Below are 7,048 nucleotides of genomic sequence, written 5' to 3' on the forward strand. Positions count from 1 at the left end.
CGGTCAAGATTGCGGATAAGAAAATGAAACGTTTAAGGACGAAGGAAATACCTTTGGTTAAGGTAATATGGAATGAAGCTACCGGAGATGCAACATGGGAACTTGAAAGCAAGATGAAAGAACAACATCCGGAGTTATTCATCGACGTCTAAGTTTCGAGGACGAAACTTCTTTTTGGAGGGGAGAAATGTAAGACCCTAATTTCTTTTTTCTTTAAGTGTGTTAATTGTTTGGATGTGTCTTGAAATAGTGGACTAAATGAGTAATCTTGCATGTTTAAGTATTTCGGTTGATTTTGTGTGATTTCCAAAATTTGGCCGAAAATAAAAAGGGTATTCTGGGCATTATAAAATTGTTTTCGTAACTTCAAAGGACCACCATTTTATCCGTCTTTTCGATACGGTGAATTCGGCGTATGGCTCGTTTCGATCGGACAAGTATCGAACGAGTTACGACCATTTTAGTGGGAGGCACTATTCTTAATACCCCTACTGTGTTAGAACCCCTACTGCATGAGAACCCCTTCTGTGTTAATACCCCTTCTATTGTGTACTATGCTTCATACCCCTACTGTGTTAGAACCCCTACTGCATGAGAACCCCTTCTGTGTTAATACCCCTTCTATTGTGTACTATGCTTCATACCCCTACTGTGTTAGAACCCCTACTGCATGAGAACCCCTTCTGTGTTAATACCCCTTCTATGTGCACTATTGGTAATACCCCTTCTATGTGCACTATTGGTAATACCCCTTCTATGTGTTTACTATGCTTAGGACCCCTTCTACACTAGTGTTGACTTTTTGCACCGGAGCCTATTTTGCTTAGTTTTTCGCGTAGTTTTCGATTCCGAGGTTTGTTTATGGAGTTAAGAAATGCTTGTTAGCATAGTTTGGTGTGGGAACCATGAGTTGTGGTTAGTTGGATTAGGGTTTTAAGTTATTAGCTCGTGTATCGTCGTTTTAACGACATAATTTGCTGAGTTTGAGCCTGTTCTGCGCTCGAGTGTCAGAATGACACGGGATTTGTTTTCCTAGTCTTCTTTTAAGTCGGAGAAGGTTCCTGTGTCTTTGGAATTTTAATTTTTGCGTTATTCTAATTTTTGAGAAAACGGGCGAGAGTGGACTCGACGTTTCGAAATTTTCTGGGAGCGGAATTATTTCAAATTTTAGATGGGAGTTTTATATATCGGCGTGAGTTGGAAACTGTTCTTAGAATATTTTTAGGAGTTAGGATTGGAAAATACAGTCGGGAAAAAACGTTTAGCGATAATTTTTAGAAATCGTTTAAGACGAGCGTTTAGTTCCTAAATTTTCTAGTTTCGCGAGTTCGGCCTTTTAGCGAAGCGTGACTCGTCTGTGAGGCGAGGGCTTCTAGAAACCATGAGAAAATATCTTTAATGGATAAGTAGGACTTGATCCAATGGCTAGGATTTAATCTAGCTTTAGTGACACTATTTGATCCTAGGGCTAGGATTGATAAAAAGCTTATTACATATTGGACTTTGACTAGCTTTTGGACTTAGAATATCACAATTATCTCTTCCTTCTCTTTCTTCTTGGCCGTAACTCTCCCCCTCTTTGCCCTAACCATCACAAATTTTCATTCTCCACCATTTTAACTCATCTCAAGCTTTTTGGATCCATAGGATTGCAAGGGTCTCTTCTCTAAGGTAACTAGAACTCCTTTCTTTCTCTTTGGTTGTTCAAATCTCTTAGGGTTTGGTGGTTTTGGGTTATGTTCTTGAAAGGAAAATTTTAGAAATTGTTCATACATGGTTTTTAATCCATGGAATATGTTTGTAAGAGCTTAACTAGTGTTGTCTAAGCTTGGTTTGTTTACTTTCCATGAGTTAGTGAGTTTCATGGATTTTTCTTAGTTAGGGTTTTTGAGAAAAATTCTAATTGATCAAAGAACTTGAAAATGGTTTGTGTGTGTGTTTATGAGGTTGATTTGAGTCTTTTGGAAGCTTGAAAATTCTTGGCAAAATTTTATGTTGGAAAAATTATTTCATGTTCATAAGACTTAGAAAAAAATTCATGAGTTTTGGGTGTGTTTTGGAAAATGTTTTGATTGATCAACTAAGTGGTTTTGGGACCTAAATGATCAAGGCTAGGGTTTTAAAATGAAAATTGTGGAGCTAGCCTTGTTTTTCCTCATTCTGGCTGTACTGAACAGGGGCATTTTCGTCCCTTTAAAATTGTTTTTCGTATCCTAGAAACTTAACCATTTGATCCGTCTTTTCGAGACGAAGAGTTTGGTGTATGGTTCGTCTCGATCGGACAAGAATCGAATAAGTTATGGCCTTTTTGGTTTGGGAACTATTTTGTCTAATTTGAAAAATGTGAAGAGTTTTGCTTGAACTTTTGATCAATTAGGGAAGTATCGAAAACACTATCCGAGAGTGTTAGAACGTACCTTAAACCCCTCTAGATTTTTGGGATTAGGTTTCGTTTCGTTTGGTCATTTTGAGAGTAACTTATGGATTGTCCGCTCCTTATTTTTAGGAAGCGAGAAAGCGTAGAATAGTGCGAGAAAGTATTTGTTTGGAAGCTTGCCGAGGTAAGGGCACCTTCTTCTTAAAACCTGTCGATAACCTGTGTTGTATGCTTGTTGTTGTTTATGCACTGGTTGTGAGTGCTTGGTATGATTCGTGTGATGTATTCTCGATGTGAGATCGTGTTGAAAACTTGCCTTGTTGTGTTTTACATATTATGTGAATATGTATGTTGGCATGTTGTTGTGAAAGATTACATGTTATGTGAATATGTAAAATGTTTGCAGGAGCATATATGAACGGGTATGTCAGATGGGATAACCCGGGGTAAGTCAGAGGGGACACACCCTATATGTGTTGAAAAGAGAATAATATGCTCATGCATTCATAGTCGTGTACGTCAGATGGGACTGCACGGGGTGTGTCAGATGGGACCACCTATTGAGTCGGTGATAGTCAGATGGGACTTCACCCACCTCGAGGGGTTAGTAGGAGATGGCCTACGACTCTTTACGAAGAGGTTAATTCCGGAATTCATGCATGTGATTAACCAGATGGGGTTATTTCACAGTGGCGACCAGTTGGGGTTGTCACACTCATTCATTTAGAGGGTCCGCATTGATAGGCTATGTGCGCAATTTAAATGAGTTAAATTGTTTTGTTGCTTTGGTATGTGTTATTTGTGTTGGTATGTGCTATGTGATTACTTGTTTCCAGTTTGGTGACCCTTGCACTTTTGCATGTGTGATATCGCGGGCTCCTCCCACCCTAGACGATGGAGCTGTTCGTGATGTCGTTGGTCGTGAGGACGGCGAGGACTGTTGAGTACCCCGGAGTGTAGTTTTAGCAGTCGTTGTTTAGACTGTATTTTGACTAGGCTTAGTGTCTAGATTACTCTTGGATGACTGTATATATTACTTTTACTCAGACTGATGTATGCCTTGTTGGCTTTGTGATATATTCGGTTCATGAGACTTGTTTGTTAGGTTCATGAACTTGATGTATCCTTTTGGGTGATGTAAATTATTCAGGTACACACTTGCTTCGCGGAAGCCTTTTATACAATGTGTGATATTGTATATTATTTTGTTTGTATGGTTAATGCTTGAGCCAATTATGAGCTTCACGCGCGCTCTGAAAATATTTTATTTAGCGTGATTGTTTTTTTTAAAAAAAAAAAAAATGCCCTTTGTTTGGTTTTGAAAATCGGGGTGTTACATGATTCATCAAAGTCATCAAAATTGATCAATGCTCCATTGGTCAATTATCATCAACAATCATCAAAGATTAATCAACACACTCTTGATTAATTATCATCATCAAAACACGTTTTTGCTCACTAACATGTTCAACTAAACAATATCCAAACTCAACATCCAATTAAACAATTTCATCACAAAAACATCATCATACATTAATCATAATGTATTGTAACTTACACCATATCACAAACCAACATCGGGAATGGGTATTACGCGAAAAATCAAGTAAAACGGACCAATTTAGATCGATTAAATCACATTTTCTTAACATTCCAAAATAATGTCAAAAACATAAACATACCCACTTTGCACTACAACTTATTGCATACGCGTGCGAATCAAACATTTTAAGCTTTGGTAATACACCATAATACCAAGGAAACATATCCCAATAGCCCAAATAAATTATAGGACTCTACAAAATATTTTGAAAATCCCTTTGTTCGCTGCAGCGACCAGTAGCGAACCAGTCAGCGAACAAAGGCAGAATGAAATTTCCATCTGGCGAACACGACTCGCTGCAGCGACCACTTCAGGACATGTTCGCTACGGTTCGCTACGGTTCGCTACAGCGACCCATCAAGAACATACACGTTCGCTACGGCTCGCTACGACTCGCTACAGCGACCATGCTGTTCTTGAGGTTTTCCAATGGCGGTTTAACATGGAAATCACTCAAAAATTCATTCAAACATGTTATAAATTCAAAATAAACCATCAAACATGCATATATCATACATATATACATTGATTCATGTCCAAAAACATCAACACACACCAAAACATCATAATCTAGGGTTTTTAGGCATTTGGATCAAAATTTCATAAAATCCTCAAACATGATTTTCAATTCATTACATGCATTTACCATCCATACAACATGTTATACACATCAAAGACATGTTATAATTCATTGTTTCATATGTTTTGATTTAAGAAAATCTTTCAAAATCTAAAAGAAAAGTGAACGGGGAGAGTTCGGGTACGGAGATATCGACAATCTCCCCTCTCGAGTCGTTCACGATCATGATTACTAACTCTCTTACCTCGAAACGATGATTTGCTCGCGAAAATCTTGCTTTCTCTCTTGCTTGCTCTTGCCCTAGCTCTCTTCTCTTTCTCTTGCTCAAAGACCAAAGAAAATAAATTGTGAAAACTATGACTTATGTTGACTTTTCCACTACTTATACTACTCCCTAAAAATTGTCATAAAGACTAGCCCAAAAGTCCAATACCAAAGGCCCAACTTGCGCCCCCCTCTATGGCCCAACTCACAAGGATTTCGCTCACTAACGAACACTCGCGATAAAATAAAATAATCTCCGATTACGAGAAAATATTTTTGAAAGCCAAACAATTAAATAAAACATATAAGATATAGTTTACGAAAAACGGGTCGTTACAACTCTACCCCCCTTAAAGAATTTTCGCCCTCGAAAATTACCTGAAAATAAAATCGGGTAGGAATCCCTCATCTTGCTCTCGAGCTCCCACGTTGCATATTCACCGGCTGGACCTCCCCAAACAACCTTTACCGACGAAATCTCTTTGTTCCTCAACTTTTTCACCTCACGCCCTTCAATCCTTAACGGTAAAGTTTCCACGGTCAGATTCTCCCTTACTTGTATCTCGTCCGACTCAATCACGTGTGATGGATCCGATACGTATTTCCTTAACTGCGACACGTGAAAGACATCATGCAAATTTGACAATGACGGAGGTAACGCAATCCTATACGCCACCTTTCCAATCCTTTTCAAAATTTGGTACGGTCCAATAAACCTTGATGCCAACTTCTTGGATTTCAAAGCACGACCAATCCCCGTAGTCGATGTGACTCTCAAGAACACATGATCTCCCTCTTGAAATTCCACATCTTTTCTTTTCTTATCGGCGTAGCTTTTCTGACGACTCTGAGATACTCTCATCTTCTCTTGGATCATCTTGATCTTCTCGGTCGTTTGTTGCACAATCTCAGGTCCAAGCACTACACTTTCTCCCGATTCAAACCAACATAACGGCGTTCGACATTTCCTCCCATACAACGCTTCAAATGGTGCCATACCAATACTCGAGTGAAAACTATTGTTGTATGTGAATTCAATCAATGGCAAGCAAGCTTCCCAACTCACTCCTTGCTCTAAAATACACGATCTCAATAAATCCTCCAATGATTGAATTGTCCTCTCCGATTGTCCATCCGTCTGAGGATGATAAGCTGAACTCATTCTCAACTTCGTCCCCAAAGCCTCTTGCAAACTTTCCCAAAACCTTGAAGTAAATCTGGGATCTCTATCCGATACAATACTCGACGGAATTCCATGAAGTCTAACGATTTGCTCAACATAAATCTCGGCCAACTTCGGTATCAACATACCGGTCTTAATTGCAATAAAATGAGCAGATTTTGTTAACCTGTCGACCACTACCCAAATCATATCATGGCCCTTCGACGTTCTCGGCAAACCACTCACGAAATCCATCGCGATACTATCCCATTTCCACTCGGGAATAAACATAGGTTGCAACAGTCCTGACGGTTTCTGATGCTCCACCTTGGACTTCTGACAAGTCAAACAAGCATAAACGAACTCGGCGATCTCTTTCTTCATCCCCGGCCACCAAAACATTTTCTTCAAATCTTGGTACATCTTTGTAACCCCAGGATGAATACTTAAGTTGCTTCTATGACCTTCCTCCAAAATCATTCTCTTCAATTCGGGCACATTCGATACACATAACCTTCCTCGACACCTCATCGCACCATGCTCATCAATCTCGATGTTTACCTTTTTCCCTTGTTCGATGAGTGCCTTATACTTCAACAATCTTATATCATCCTTTTGTCTCTCAACAACTTCCTCAAGGAAATTATTGGTCAACTTCAACATTCCCACTTTAACGCTTCTCGTTGTCCGTTCACAAACCAAACTGAGGTCTCTAAACTCTTCAATCATTTCCAATTCCTTCGCCATTAAAGACGACATATGCAAAGACTTCCGGCTCAAAGCGTCGGCTACAACATTAGCCTTCCCCGGGTGATAACTTAGCTCAAAGTCATAATCCTTCAAAAACTCCAACCACCTTCTCTGCCTCATGTTAAGCTCCTTCTGATCAAACAAATACTTAAGACTTTTGTGATCACTAAAAACTTCAAACTTTGATCCGTATAAATAATGCCTCCAAATCTTAAGGACAAACACCACAGCGGCTAATTCCAAGTCATGGGTCGGATAGTTTCTCTCATGAATCTTCAACTGTCTTGATGCATAAGCAACAACTTGTCCATT

General features: G+C 39.2%; 1 long non-coding RNA gene across 1 annotated transcript; it reads left to right on the plus strand.

The window, feature by feature from the left end:
* The first annotated feature begins 1,539 nt into the window (after positions 1 to 1,539).
* On the plus strand, positions 1,540 to 3,563 carry LOC123918135. Its single transcript, XR_006812698.1, has 3 exons — positions 1,540 to 1,671; positions 2,507 to 2,561; positions 3,269 to 3,563. It is a non-coding gene; the product is annotated as an uncharacterized LOC123918135 (long non-coding RNA).
* The last annotated feature ends 3,485 nt before the right edge of the window (positions 3,564 to 7,048 follow it).

Source organism: Trifolium pratense, linkage group LG3 (genome assembly GCF_020283565.1).
Source record: "Trifolium pratense cultivar HEN17-A07 linkage group LG3, ARS_RC_1.1, whole genome shotgun sequence".
In the NCBI taxonomy this organism is placed as follows: domain Eukaryota; kingdom Viridiplantae; phylum Streptophyta; class Magnoliopsida; order Fabales; family Fabaceae; genus Trifolium; species Trifolium pratense.